The sequence below is a fragment of the Tauraco erythrolophus genome, chromosome Z (genome assembly GCF_009769465.1).
Source record: "Tauraco erythrolophus isolate bTauEry1 chromosome Z, bTauEry1.pri, whole genome shotgun sequence".
Classification (NCBI taxonomy): domain Eukaryota; kingdom Metazoa; phylum Chordata; class Aves; order Musophagiformes; family Musophagidae; genus Tauraco; species Tauraco erythrolophus.
This window is the reverse complement of record NC_141496.1, coordinates 23,763,016-23,779,460: the sequence shown is the minus strand read 5'-3', so window position 1 is coordinate 23,779,460 and position 16,445 is coordinate 23,763,016.

The window sequence follows — 16,445 nt, the reverse complement described above, 5'->3', positions numbered from 1 at the left end:
AGTGAAACAGGATACCTGGCTACAATTGAGATGGAGAAGGCTGAAGTACTCAAAAACTTTTTTGCCTCAGTCTTCACTGGCAAGAGCTCTACCCGTGCCACCCATTTCACAGAGTCCAAAGGCAGAAACTGAAAGAATGAAGTACTTCCAACTGTAGGAGAAGATCAGATTTGAGACCATCTGAGGAACCTGAATGTCCACGAGTCCATGGGACCTAATGAGATACATCTGAGGGTGCTGAGGGAACTGGCAGACGTTGCTAAGCCACTATCTGTAATATTTGAAAAGTCGTGGCAGACTTGTGAAACACACAGTGGCTGGAAAAGGGGAAATATAACCCCATTTTTAAAAAGGGAAAAAAAGAAGACGCAAGGAACCGAAGACTGGTCAGCCTCACCTCTCTACCTGGCAAGATCATGAAGCAGATCCTCCTGGAAACTATGCTAAGGCACACAGAAAAAAAGCAATGTGATTGGTGACAACAAACATGGCTTCACTAAGGGCAAATTATGCCTGGCAAATTCCATGGCCTTCTACAACAGGGTTACAGCATAGATGGATAAGGGAAGAGTGACTGACATTGTCTATCTGGACTTGTCCAAAGCATCTGATACTGTCCCGCACAACATCCTTGACTCTACAATGGAGAGACATGGATTTGATGGGTGGACCACTTGACGGATAAGGAATTGGCTGGATGATTGCATTCAAGAGTTTTGGTCAACTATTCAATGTCCAAGTGGAGACCAGTGACAAGTGCTGTTGCTCAGGGGTCAATTTTGGGACCCGTAATACTTAACATCTTTATCAGCAACTTGGACAGCGGGATTAAGTGCATACTCAACAAGTTTACAGATTATACCAAGCTGAGTGGTGTGGTTGATACTCTACAGGGAAGGGATGCCATCCAGAGGGACAGGCTTGAGAGATGGGCCCATATGAACATCATTAAGTTCAACAAGGCCAAGTGGAAGGTCCTGCACATGGGTCAAGGCCATCCCAAATATGGATAAAGGCTGGTCAGTGAGTGTAGTGAGAGCACCCCTGCAGAGAAGGACTGGGTGTTGGTTGATGAGAACCTCAACGTGACCCAGCAATGTGCACTTGCAACCCAGAAAAACAACCATATCCTGGGCTGCATCCAAAGAAGCATGGCCAGCAGGTTGAGAGAGGTGATTCTGCCCCTCTGCTCTCATGAGACCCCACCTGGAATACTGCATTCAGCTCTGGAGTCCGTGAATTACGCAGGACATGGACCTGTTGGAACAAGTCCAGAGAAGGGCCATGAAGATGAAGAGAGGACTGGAGCACCCCTCCTGTGAAGACAGGCTGAGATAGTTGGAGTTGTTCTGTCTGGAGAAGAGAAGGCTCCAGGGACACCTTAGAGCAGCCTTCCAGTACCTGAAGGAGGCCTACAGGAAAGCTGGAGAGGGACTTTTTGCAAGGGTGTGTAGTGATAGAACAAGGCATAATGGCTTTAACTGAAAGACGGTAGATTTAGATTAGATCTAAGGAAGCAATTCTTCACTGTGAGGGTGGTGGAACAGGCTACCCAGAGAAGTTGTGGATGCTCCATCCCTGGAAGTGTTCAAGGCCAGGTTGGATGGGGTTTTGAGCAACCTGATCGAATGGCAGGTGTCTGTGCCTGTGGCAGAGAAGTTGGAACTAGATGATCTTTAAGGTCCTTTCCAACCCAAACCATTCCATGATTTCATGATTCTATGTCAAATAAGTGCACTCTGTTTAGGGTATTTGTTATTGGGTTTTGGGGTTTTGTTTGTTTGTTTTTTGTTCCTCCCAAGCTGTCGTTAGTTCTAAGCTGAGATATGTTACAGCAGATTATAATGCTCATCCTCCTCCTTTTGCTAGAAAGAACAAAAGGTCAGTATGGCTGTTGCTGCTCTTACTGCAAATTTCCTGCTTAACAAGAGCATCTGATATTCATTGGGTGACTGCACCATGTTGCATTGCAATACTAGTTTTCTGGCTGCAGCAGCTATTTCAGGGATCTACTCAATTTCAGGGAAAAGGCTGAAAGTAGGAAAAATGTGAGATAAATCAAAGCGTAGCAGTGCTATACATAGTTTACCATAGTAATCCAAAATGCAGGGCTATTCTAGCTACTAAAACCAAAATCTAACAGTCCCAGAAGAAACAAGGACAGGTACCAATCACCAGCCGTTCACCTTAAACATAAGATTAGAATGGCACAGCATATATGCTACCTCAAACCATTCTTGATACATAAGAACATGTTTGATAGTGAATGCTAAGTATTCTACTCCTTTATCAAATCCTTTTGTAAACTCAATTAAACAGATTCTTTACTCCCCAGTTTTATGCCAATATAATTTCCTGTAACTTTAGAGTTCTCTTTGTTCTGAGGTCAGAATTTGGCCCTTATCCTTCACAGCTACTAATTTCAACTGTGCCAATAATCAAGGGTCTGCATAATGACACTCATTTAGTGATACTGCACACACATAGGTGAAGTTGGTGCATCAGCCAGCTTGTGTAATTCCAACCACTAGCGATTTTCCTCAGTGTCATTATTAGTACTTCATAGGATTGTTAGACCAGACCTTTTTAAAACCAAACAAAAATCCTCAGATTCAGCATGCTAAAGGTTTATAATAAAGTTAGCTACTCATTACTTATTTTGTACTTAATCTGAAGCATGTGCTGCTTATGCGGCAGAATGACTGTTAACAGGCCAACACTGTCTTACAAAGTTTTAAAAGAAATTTTAGCGTAACACAATGAATGAGAGTAAGACAGAGAGGAAAGAATACACACATAAACATGTACAAGAACTATAGTTTTAAGATTAGGTTCCAAAGTTCGAGGGTTCCTTTCCCATAAGTAACATTTTTGTCCTGACAGTGTAGGGATGACACCGTAGGAAATGTAAAGCTAAACAAAAGCCCTAAGAAACCTTTACAAAATAGGAATTACAATGAAAGTTCTGCAGTTTATGGATTGCTGTCCAAAATTCAATTTTGATGATTGTGTGAGGTTTTCTTTCTGAAAATGTTAGTTTTAATTGGACCTGAATATAATTTTATAAAGTCAGCTGGTATAGACGTCTTGACAATTTTTTTCAAGGAAACGTCTTTGTCTATTTCCAGTCTGGCTTTTGCTTCAGACTTCTTATCTGATATCTAGCCATTAGCTAACTCTCCTTTTCATATTTCTGTCACATCTATGACTATTTGTCTAGATAGGGCAAAAGGCACTTTCTTCTTTAAGCACAGGTACAAAGAAACGCATAATGCTAAATTCCCACCACCATTGTCAGTCCATTGCATTTCAAAGTTACTGCCTAGGATAACATAACATCTTTCAGGTATTTAGGTTTAGGTTTAAAGCAGTCTAATAGGTCAGGGTCACTAAATGTTGGTTTCCTGTATCTATTACTGAGATCAGAGTGCTTCAGTGTTTGGTTCTGCTGGTACATCTTTTGCTAATATGCTGTTACACTTAATCTAGAAAAGCTATTTTAGAATCGTGACAATGTGTCTTGTTATGAAATTTGAATAAATGCATGGTAAAGAATGAGAAATTATGTTCAACTTCTACTTGCATTTCTGAAATATGCTGGATTCAGCTTTGAGCCTGTCCAGTACAAGAGGGATGAGGACAAACTGGAGAAATTCCAGCAAAGGAAAGGCGACCAGTGTGGTCAAGGGCTAGAGCAAATGACATTCAAACGGAAGGCTGAGGTAAATGGGCTGGTTTTTTCTGGACAAAAGAAGGCTCAGACATGAGGGACAGTAATTTCAGCCTTCCACGACCTAGAGAAGAGGGAGGCAGATTCTTCTCAGAGGTGTACAGTGAAAGGTCAAGAGGAAGCAATAATAAATTGCACCAAGGGATAACTTGTTGGGCAAACGGGAGAAGTTATTCCCATGAGGGTGGTCCAGCACTGGAAAGGGCGGTGCATGGAGATTCAAGGGATCTTCAAAAATGGCGTGCCATAATTCCACCTGAACAACCAGAACTAACTTTGAAGCCAGCCCTACTGGGAAAATGATGTTGTAATAGGTAGCTTGCAGAGGTGCTTCCCAACTTTAATTTTAGATCTGTGTTTTCATTTGCTCATTTTTCTGTACTGCTGTGGCCTGCTGGAAGATATCTGGCTACATTGTATGAGCATCACTTCAAAGCGTTCTTGCCAAGTGCTGAGTTCTTGACATAAGTAGTAAACTCTTTATACTTTTAAATATTTTTATTTGTTAATTATTTTCATACATGATTACTTATAGGATGGTAGGCACTGCTTTTAAAATCTTTCATGGAATTGATACTTCTTTGGGTGTTATATCATCACAAGTGTTGTGTTACTATTCAGTTACGTAGTAAAACAGTGCTTCTGGGACTGTGGGTGAGAGGCTAGGATGTGTGTATTTGTCTCACCTCTTAGTCCCCTTTAGCTGATCTGAAGTCACGATGCAGAATTTAATTTCGGAGGCTATACCTGAGTATCTTTCTCATCTCTTAAGGCATGTGATCATTTCTTCCCTCTTGCCACCCCAAGTGGTGTATTGCTAGCGACCACTTGGGAAAGCAATCAACAGGTGAAGTGCCACTGGACACAAAGATATAACAAGCAGTGCAGAGTGAGTACAGCATGATATCTTCCCATGGTATCTCAACTGTTGGTTCAGATCACACTGTCTCAGTGCTGTGCAGGGGGACATTGCAGCTAGATCTTAGTACATGGGACAGTACCTAGAAAACAGAGCTGGGGTTCAGGTAGGAATGTTTATGATGAAAGCAAAATATACTTTTAGGAAAATTATCACTACGCTTTCTATAAAAAGGCAAAAGAAATCCAATCCCATGAGGGAAGAATGACTCATCCAACACCTATTTTAAAAACCTTTCAATCTGGTAGCAGCGTAATAGAAGGTAAGATACAGGTGGATCCGTTGCCCCTGGCACAGCAGAGAGGAAGAAGAGAAAGGCAGACAACCAGTCCACAGGCCCAGAAATATTCCAGGGTGGGTTCTCCTGATGCAGCCAAATTCTTCCTGGAGATCCCACCCATGTCATAGCCCTGTTCCTCAACTGTTTCATCACTGATATATAGGGCCAGATCTACCTTGAAAAATGAGAGCTCTTGTCCTAGGAGCTTTTGATAGAAATGACAGAAATGCAGAAAAAAATTACAGCATATAAAGGGCTATGGAGTCTGTGGAAATTAAGATTTGTCCTTGTCTTATTCATGTATACAGAAGTCTCAAGGACAAGGTAATAAATGAAGAGAATTTGGAATTATTTTAAATTATTCAATGATAGCCCAAAATGGCAAGGCTTTTGCTGGAATGCTGTTTTCATGCTTGATGAAGCCTGAAGGACTTAAGCTTTTCTGTCGGTTGATGGCAAGCAGTTCAATATAGCCCTTAACACTTGGGACAGAGTGAGGAGATGAGGGAACAAACTCTATTTCTTCCTTATCACCACTAAAAGAGGTAATCTCTAATGTTTTCACAGATCAGTTCAGCAACATATTTCTTTTTCTAACACATTCTATGTAACTGGATATTGTTAAGATAAGTCTAATAACACCTGATATTCTTGGAAGACTATGGGATAAAGAGACTTTCAGCTCCAATTCACTAGCATGCACCTAGTCAAGGCAGAGTTGCAGTGTGGAAGTCGTTGCCTTCTGACAAGCATAAACTTCTAAACTGAGCTGAACTGATTGCTGTGGATTAGTACCTAGTGCACAATTTCTGTGTAACAGAATTCGAACTATGCTGGAAATACATAGTTGCTTCTAAATACAAACAAAGAAATTGGAGGATAATCAACTGCTCTGAGATTTGGTTGCCATCTTAGAAGCAGAATCCAGGTCCTGTTTGAAATGTATTATGCTATCTAGATCAACTTGCCTTCCTTCCACATAATGACCCTGAATCTGTACAATTAGTAGAAGGTTTTATATGAGTTCCTCCAGCGATAGAGATATGTTTCTTCTTTCCCTAGAGCTTGAGTGATAGTGGGAAACTTAACTTGGGCGTTTTGATGTTTGTTTTGTGTTTTCATTGTTTCCTTGAAAATTGAAAGCACCTACATTTTGGGAAGTATAATGAAAAAGATAAAACTAAGAAGTGCAGAGTTACCAAATGCTGAATGGAATCATAGTGTTCTTGAATAGCAGCACAAGTGTCCTTAAAAAGGCAAACTATAAATGAAGGACAATATATACCCTGTAATAATGGAATTTTGCTTCTAGTGCTTAATTGATTTTTGCAAGTAATTTTTGTGGTTATTGCATTTATGTTTGCCATAAGTGTGTGTATGTATGTAGCCTTTTTAATATTGTTTAGATCCCCAAATTATAGGAATGCACATGGTACGTAATACAGTATGCATCAGAAAATGCACACTGAATGTTGCAAGGAATACAAGTAGGATGTTGCTGTTAATAATAATGCAGGTGAAGCTGAAATAACCTGTACAGTACTTATAAAGGAATCCTGCTGCTCTCCAGAGGCTGATGAGTCACTAGTGGTTGCTGTCTGCTTTTAAGAATGATGACTACCTTATCAGAAGAAAAGTGTTTGTCTTCTTGAAGAAGCGCTAACAGCCATGGGGAGATTGCATTTCTGTACACGTCTGCTAAATCTGTCTTTCTTGCACATGCACAATATTGTTAAAATAGTAGATTAACACAACTGACTTTATTTTCATAATTGCTTCTGCCTTAGCCTGAAATGAAACTGTGGGGTCTTTTTGTTTTCTGGCACTTTTCCTTTAACACAGTTCCCATATGATCACTTTTGAGGGGAGTGTATTGTGGGCAGACTTATGGTGACTAATGTCCTGATAAGGACTCCTGTCCTGACACGGTCTAACAAGGAGCTTTCTGTAGAGGAGAATCAAAGTTGACACCACAGTCTAAGCGCCACAGTTTACCTAAGACAACTCTATTCTTTAAGAGCAGGGAAAGCAAGATATGTGAATTGTTCTTTCAAAGTTGACTCTGGCCTGGGTCATCAGCTATCCTATAATAATACTGTTCAGTGAGATATATGGAATGGAAGATGAGTGAATGATTTAACAAGAAAAATTTTGAAAGACCAAGCTGAAAGAAGAGAAGGAAGATCAGAAGACACAAGAGATTGAGAGCTGTGGAGGAAGGAGATCAGCAAGAGGCAATGCTGGCAGTTCCACCTCTATGGAAAAGCCTTTCATCCAATAGAAGGGAAGCTGTGAATAGAACATATAGCTGGGAAATCCAGACAATGAAGAATGGTAACAAAAAACCCAGTGGAACATTCCTAATGCAACAGAACATCACGCAAGCCAAACAGAGATTTCTCTAGCCCAGTAGAGAAAAATTAACTACCTGATTGTTCAGAAATTTTGCTCTTCATTGGTCCTTTTACCTGCTTATGCAACATGAATAGAGAGCAAATATGTCACTGCTTACTTCACCTATACTGAAAATCAAATAAGTTAGCACTTCAGTAGTCTGCTAATTCTTCTGTTACTCCCTTTACATGAGAATTCAAGAAGAAAAAGCATGAAAAAAATCTGTGAAAAATCCTAAGAAGTTTCAAATTCTTTTCACTTTCCGTTTTAATATTCCATTACCAACACAGACATTTTAAAAGCATATGAAATACATAATTTTTAAACCATTTGTGTTATGTTCTTCAGTTAGACAACAATCAGAGGATCAATTAGTGTTTTACAAGCCTATTTTAAATATTTTGCTTGTAATTTTTTGATACTGGGCAGGCCTGTGCAAGACTGCATTTTTATAGCTGAACTTTAAAAATGTTCTTTATTAATTAATCTTTCTTACCATCATTACTTTAAGTGCTAGAAAACTTCTACACAAGCAGACTTGAATTAGTTTGATATTCTTGCCAGTGTACACACTTCGTCGCTATTCTGAAAGGATGATATGGTTAACATGTTTTTCTTCAGCTATACACTTTGAGGAAATCCTACAAAAGAAAAGTACTCCTGCTCATAGTGTCACTGGAGAAAACACTGATTTCGTGCAATATGCAGTAATCAATCTGCGTTCCAAATAATTTTCAAATGTCATATTTAAACAAAACCAAACACTTGATCTGAGTCACAAACCCTGTATGAAGTACAGCTTGAAGCAGAAAATTGGTGATGGTAAATAAAAACTTGACATAGGAAAGAAGTCATCAAAGCATACTACAATTTTTAACTATTGCTAACAAGCGTTACTATGAAAGAGTTCCCTACACACAAATAGAAGGTGTTATATAATTCTGTTATTGTCACAGACCTGAATTTGCAAGGTTCAGTCAATGCCTTTGATGTTGCCCCTTGGCTAGAATGATATTCTAGTTATAATACAGGGTTATGTGGGATTGCACCACAGAAGATTGATATTTGCTGACAAAAAGAAGGAAATTTTATCTAATCTAATTGATAGTTGCTTTATGAACACTGACTGCAGCATTGCTAACAAATAGCTGTATTCAAGTTAATTCTTTTTTTAATCTGATTGTGAAGAAGGGCAATATGAAGTGAATCACAAATAATTACACTAAAAAGTGATGACTGGGCCAGTAACTGAACCATCTACTCACAAATAAAAGTAAATTGACTGTAGATATCAATATGGAGAAAACTTCAATATCCTATTGTCATGCCTCTGATTTTTCAAGAATAAGGAACCTAAGACAATGTCAGAAAAATAGTGAATGAGTAAAGAAAAAATGGTAATTAAGATAGTTAAGATGTCATGGAACAGAGACATATTAAAGAAGTAATATGTTAATCTGAAGCATGTGGACACAATTCTACCTCTTGTCTGTTGTGCTGAAACCATCATGGATGATTATCAGATTTCAGTGCAGCCCTTCTGAATACCTGCTGGTTCAAAGCAATACAGGGATAGGCGCAGACTACTGCTAGCTACTACAGTGTGCTATTAACATTCTTTCACCAGTCTGGCCAAGAATCAGATAGAAGTGGCTGACAGCTGTGATGACGACTTTACCAGAAAACTAGCTAAAAAGTCTACTATTGTTCAATTTATTGACCCTCAACTCTTTGAATATTCAGTGAGATGAAAGAAACAGTAACTACTAGTTCATTATTTAGTCATAAAAATTCTTTTCTAGACTAATAATGTGTAATTCTCTTCTCGTGCTAATGACTTATTAAAGAAAAATGTCACTGAAACATTCTATTCTAAAGCAGCTCCAAAACAAGATCTTTCAAGAGTAACCTTTAAATAATGATGGACCACAGGGTCCAGACCCAGAAGCAGATATAAACTTTTCTGGTAATTAAGGTAATTGACTTCAGGTTTTTTATATCTACAGTGAGAAAAACCAAGCACAGTTTTAAGACTCAAAAATCAGATTCCTCAGGATGTGGAACACTTTTGAAGTCTAAGCTTTAGACTGGGCTTATCTTTCAAAACATGACTTGGAGGAGAAGCCGTTACAATGCATTGATAAATAATGAATGATTTGAAATAAAATAGGGATGACATGGAAAGCTTTCCTATATCAACTCAAATTATCCTATCATTTTACAGCTTCATCTGAGATTAGAAATTCAAATATAAACACCTACGCAAGAGCTTGTTTAAGATTTTCAGGAAAAACTGAAATCAGAAATAATATGTATTTCTGTCTGGATTTCCCAGTGAGTTCTGAAGTTCAGAATTTTGGACATCCCCCAGCCTCCATGCACATCCCTTTCCATTGTTGGACTACCCTCCTGGGAATAATTTCTCCCTTTTGCCCAACAGTTATTGAATTATAGAATGGTTTGGGTTGGAAGGGACCTTAAAGATCATCTAGTACCAACTCCCCTGCAATAGGCATGGACACTTGCCACTCGATCAGGTTGCTCAAAACCCCATCCAACCTGGCCTTGAACACTTCCAGGGATGAGGATCCACAACTTCTCTGGACAACCTTCCAGTGCCTCCCCACCCTCACAGTGAAAAATTGCTTCCTTAGATCTAATCTAAATCTACCCTCTTTCATTTTAAAGCCATTAGCCCTTGTCCTATTGCTGCATACCCTTGCAAAAAGTTCCTCTCCAGCTTTCTTGTAGGCCCCCTTTAAGTGCTGCAAGGCTGCTCTAAGGTGTCCCTGAAACCTTCTCTTCTCCAGGCTGAACAACCCCAACTGTCTCAGCCTGTCTTCATAGGAGGGGTGCTCCAACCCTCTCATCATCTTTGTGGCCTTCCTCTGCACTTGTTCCAACTTGTCCTTCTTATATTAGAGGTCCTGGAGCTGAATGCTGTACTTCAGGTAGGGTTTCAGGAGAGCAGAGCAGAGTAGGAGAATCATCTCCCTCAACATTCTGGCCATGCTTCTTTGAATGCTGCCCAGGATATGGTTGGCTTTTTGGGCTGCAGACGCACGTTGCTGGCTCATGTTGAGGTTCTCATCAACCAACAGCCCCCAGGTCCTTCTCTGCAGGGCTGCTCTTGATCCATTCTTTGCCCAGTCTCTATTTGTGCTCGTGATTGCCTTGTCCCATGTGCAGGACCTTGCACTTGGCCTTGTTGAACTTCCTGAAGTTTGCATGGACCCATGTCTCAAGACTGTCAAGGTCCCTCTGGATGGCATCCCTTCCTTCCAGTGTGTCAACTGCACCACACAGCTTGGTGTCATCAGCAAACTTGCTGAGGGTGCACTCAATTCCACTGTACGTCTTGCTGACAAAGATGTTAAACAGCACTGCTCACAAAACTGAATCATAGCATCATAGAATCATAGAATCATAGAATGGTTAGAGTTGGAAGGAACCTCAAAGATCATCTAGTTCTAAGCCCCCTGCCATGGGCAGGGAAACCCTCCACTACACCAGGTGGCCCAAAGCCTCATCCAACGTGGCCTTGAACACTTCCAGGGATGGCGCATCTACAACTTCTCTGGGCAACCTGTTCCACTGCCTTGCCACCCTCAGAGTGAAAAATTTCTTCCTTAGATCTAATCAAAATCTCCCCTCTTTCAGTTTAAATCCATTCCCCTTGTCCTATCACTACACGCCCTTGTAAAAAGCCCCTCTCCAGCTTTCCTGTAGGGCCCCTTTAGGTACTGGAAAGCTGCTATAAGATCACTCCGGAGCCTTCTCTTCTCCAGGCTGAACAGCCCCAGCTCTCTCAGCCTGTCTTCATAGTAGAGGTGCTCCAGCCCTCGGATCATCTTTGTGGCCCTCCTCTGGACTTGCTCCAGTAGCTCCATGTCGTTCTTGTGCTGGGGACTCCAGAGATGAACACAGTATTCCAGGTGGGGTCTCATGAGAGCAGAGTAGAGAGGCAGAATCACCTCCCTTGATCTGCTGACCATGCTCCTTTTGATGCAGCCCAGGTTACGGTTGGCTTTCTGGGCTGCCAAAGAAGAAGAATCGCACTCGTCACTGGTCTCCACGTGAACACTGAACCGTTGACCATAACGCTTTGAGTGAGACCATCCAGCCAATTCCTTATCCACCAAGTGGTCCACCCATCAAATCCCTGTATCCCCAATCTAGAGACAAGGATGTTATGCAGGACAGTTTCGGATGTTGTGCAGGAGTCCAGTCATTCTTTCCTTATCCATCAATGCTGTAACTCTGTTGTAGAAGGCCACAAAATTTGCCAGGCATGATTTGCCCTTAGTGAAGCCATGTTGACTGTCAGCAACCACCACCTTCTTTTTCTGTGTGCCTTAGCATAGTTTCCAGGAGCATCCCTTGGCGCAATTTATGATTGCTGCCTCTTGACCTTTCATTGCACATCTCTGAGAAGAATCTGCCTGTCTCTTCTCTACAGCCTCCCTCTAGGTCATGGAAGACTGAAACTAGTTCACCCCATGCCTGAGCCTTCTCTTCTCCAGGACAAACCAGCCCATTTACCTCAGCCTCCCCTTTGAATGTCATTTGCTTCAGCCCTAGACCATACTGGTGACCTTTCCTCTGCTGGACTCTCTCCAGTTTGCCCTCATCCGTCTTGTACTGGGTAGGCTCAAAGCTGAATCCAGCATATTTCAGATCCAGTCTCATGAGTGCTATGAAGACCAAAATAGTCATTTCTTCTGACTGCTGGCTGTACTCCTGCAGCCCGGTATGTGTTTGATGCAACCATACCTACTGAACTTCATGAAGATTTTGTTGAAACAGCATTTTGGAAATCTGGATTTCTACTTTTGCTTCTATGATTGACTTGCCTTTAAAAGACCTATGGGCTTGATATTTTAATTTTTACTTAAGCTCGATGGATCTTTGTATGTCTTATAAAATACAGTTTCTTTATGCAGTTTTTTTTTGCAATTAAGACACTTGCCAAATGCTTAATCTTTACTCAGATTTTTTCACAAAATATTGAAAATATGTATTTCAGATACCTACACTCTAGTCATATTTTGTTGATACTAGTGCAGAATTTCTAAAATTGTAGCATAGAGAAGGGATGAGAGAAAGGATATGCACAGAACCAGAGACACACACATGTACAGGCAGCGTGATACTTAGTTCGAGCTTTATTCTTCTTTTTAAACACTATGATTTATTGGCAAAATTGTAGGTAACCCCACTGTGAAAGTAAACTGGAAATACTGGGATGCTGCAGGGGAAAAATAAAAGATGCTAATGTACAGTTTAATGGTACTTTTATGTTTCTACTTTCAACAAGAAAAATATATACGCATCTTTGATTTTTCATTTTGAATGCTCCTTCTGGCATATTTTTCATGTTTTCCATAAGATGATGTGCATTAAAAATGCTCCAGTTGGAGCAAATAATCTATTTGCTCATGTTTACAAAAACATTGGCTTCTTTGTATTGTGCATATTTGGTGTTTATTTTAGGGCTGGTTAGAAATATGGAGTTATTTGTACTACTGTAGCACATATATAAAATAATAAACGAGGAGATGAAAAATATCTTAGGCCTGTGTTAAAAGAACCTCAGGAAAGATTGAGTACATATTCAAATGATTCTGATCATTTTTGCGTGCACAACAAATATTTCTCACACATTATAGACTCATAGAATGGCTAGGGTTGGAAGGGACCCCAAAGATCATCTCGTTCCAAACCCCCTGCCATGGGCAGGGACAACATCCACTACACCAGGTTACCCAAAGCCTCGTCCAACCTGGCCTTGAACATTTCCAGGGATGGGACATCCACAGCTTCTCTGGGCAACCTGTTCCAGTGCCTCACCACCCTCAGAGTGAAGAATTTCTTCCTTAGATTTAATCTAAATCTACCTTTATTCAGTTTAAAGCCATTGCCCCCTGTCCTATCACTACATGCCCTTGTAGAAAGTCCATCTCCAGCTTTCCTGTAGGCCTCCTTTAAGTACTGGAAGGCTTCAACAAGATCACCTCAGAGCCTTCTCTTGGACTCCAGAGCTGAATACAGTATTCCAGGTGAGTTCTCATGAAACCAGAGTAGAAGAGCAGAATCACCTCCCTCGACCTGCTGGCCACACTTCTTTGGATGCAGCCCAGGATATGGTTGGCTTTCTGGGTTGCCAGTGCACATTGCCGGCTCATGTTGAGCTTCTCATCCACCAACACTCCCAAGTCCTTTTCCTCAGGACTGCTCTCAATCCATTCTCTGCCCAGCCTGTACTTATGCTCAGGATTGCCCTGACCCGTGTGCAGGACCTTGCACTTGGCCTTGTTGAGCTTCATGAGGTTCTTACAGGCCCACCTCTCCAGCCTGTCAAGGTCCCTCTGGATGGCATCTCTTCCCTCCAGCGTGTCCACAACACCACACACCTTGGTGTTGTCGGCAGACTTGCTGAGGGTGCACTCAATCCCACTGTCCACGTCACCAACAAAGACGTTACAAAGCACCGATCCTAGTACTGACCCCTGAGGAACACCACTCGTCACTGGTCTCCACTTGGACATTGAACCGTTGACCACAACTCTTTGAGTGCGATCATCCAGCCAATTCCTTATCCACCGAGTGGTCCATCCGTCAAATCCATGTCTTTCCAGTTTAGAGACAAGGATGTCGTGTGGGACAGTATCAAATGCTTTCGGTAAGTCCAGGTAGATGATGTCATTTGCTCTTTCCGTTATCCATCAATGCTGTAACCTCATCATAGAAGGTCACCAAATTAGCCAGGCAGGATTTGCCCTTCGTGAAGCCATGTTGGCTGTCACCAATCACCTTCTTATTTTTCATGTGCCTTAGCATAGTCGCCAGGAGGATCTGCTCCATGATCTCTCTGGAGACTGACTGGCCTGTAGTTCCCTGGGTTTTCTTTTCCCTTTTTAAAGATGGGGCTATATTTCCCCTTTTCCAGTCAGTGGGAACTTCACCAGATTGCCACGACCTCTGAAATGTGATGGATAGTGGCTTAGCAACTTCATCAGCCAGTTCCCTCAGGACCCGCGGATGTACCTTGTCTGGTCCCATGGACTTGTCCACCTTCAGGTTCTTAAGATGGTCTCAAACCTGATCTTCTCCTACAGTGGGCAATTCTTCATTCTCCCATTCCCTGCCTTTGCCTTCTGTGACTTGGGCTGTGCAGCTGGAGCTCTTGCCAGTGAAGACTGAGGCAAAGAAGTCATTGAGAACCTCAGCCTTCTCCATATCCCTGGTGTCCAGGTGCCCCGTTTCCTTCTGGAGAGGGCCTACATTTTCCCTAGATCTCTTTTTATCACTGACATATCTATAGAAGTTTTTCTTGTTGTCCTTCATGTCCTTGGCCAGATTTAACTCTATCAGGGTTTCAGCTTTCCTAACCTGATCTCTGGTTGCTCAGACAATTTCTCTGTATTCTTCCCAGGCTACCTGTCCTTGCTTCCACCCTCTGTAGGCCTTCATCCAAGTAGACCTTCTGGTGTTCCTACCTGACTTTCTCTTTGATGGGATGCACCTCTCCTGAGCTTGGAGGAGGTGATCCTTGAATATTAACCAGCTTTCTTGGGGCCCTCTTCCCTCCAGGGCTTCATCTCATTGTACTCTACCAAGGACATCCCTGAAGAGGCTGAAGTCTGCTCTCCTGAAATCCAGGGTAGTGAGCTTGCTGTGCACCCTCCTTGCTTCCCTAAGTATCTTGAATTCCACCTTCATGTTCACTGCAGCCAAGGCTGTCCTTGAGCATCACATTCCCCACCAGCCCTTCTTTGTTGGTGAGAACAAGGTCCAGCAAAGCACCTCTCCTCGTTCGTTCCTCTACCACTTGGAGAAAGATGTTAACATCAATGCATTCCAGGAACCTCCTGGATTGCCTGTACTGTGCTGTGTTGTCCCTCCAACAGATACTGGGGTGGTTGAAGTCCTCCATGTGGACCAGAGCTCGTGAACATGAGGTTGCTCCTATCTGTCTGTAGAGGGCCTCATCCACTCGGTATTCCTGGTCAGGTGGTCTGTAGCAGACCCCCACTACTATGTCCCCTGTCCCTGCCCTCCCTTTAGTCCTGACCCATAAGCTCTCAGTTGGCTGCTCATCTGTTCCCAGATGCAGCTCCATGCACTCCAGCTGGTCTTCAACATAGAGGGCAACCCCTCCTCCTCTTCTCCCCTGCCTATCCTTCCTAAAGAGCCTATATCCTTTCATTCTGACACTCCCGTCATAGGATTCAACCCACCACATCTCCATGATGCCAATAAGATCATATTCCAACAGGTGCTCACACACTCCTAACTCCTCTTGCTTATTCCCCATGCTGCGTGCATTAGCATAGAGGCATTTAAGCTGGACCCCAGATGAATCTGACTTCCTGGCTGGAGTGGCTGAAAGTCCTTTCTGCTGCTCTTCAGGTGCTTCCAGCATATCTTTATCAACCTTGATATTACCCCCCTCCCCCTTCAAATCTAGTTTAAAACCCTCTCAATGAGCGCTGCTAGCTGTTGTGCTAAGACCTTTGATCCCTTATCAGAAAGGCAAGTCCCATCTGGTGCCAGTAGACCTGGTGCCATGTGGCCCATCCCATTATTAAAAAAGCCGAAATTGCGGCGATGACACCAGCCATGGAGCCGCGTATTAATTGACTGGATACATTTGCTTCTTGCAGTGTCACTGCTTGCAACTGGAAGGATAGCAGAAAAGATTACCTGTGCCCCAGATCCTCTTACCAGCTTTCCCAGGGTCCTGAAGTCTCTCTTGATTGACTTTGGACTTCATGTTCCAGCTTCATCATCTCCCATGTGGAAGAGCAATAATGGGTAGTAGTCCGTGGGCCGTACCAGGCTAGGAAGTTTCCTAGTGGCATCTTTAAATCGGGCTCCAGGAAGGCAACAGACTTCCCTCAGAGCAGGGTCAGCCCAGCATATTGGACCTTTTGTTTCCCTCAGATGGGAGTCACTTATAACTATTACCCTTCTTTTCTTCCTTATGGAGGCGGCCTTGATACTGGGGTTGTCCTCTATGACCCTGGTGACATCTCCAATGCAGATGGACCCTCAGCCACATCATCCGTTGAACGTACAAAGTTTGTCAAAGAAGGTAATCTAAATCAGCAATCTAGAAT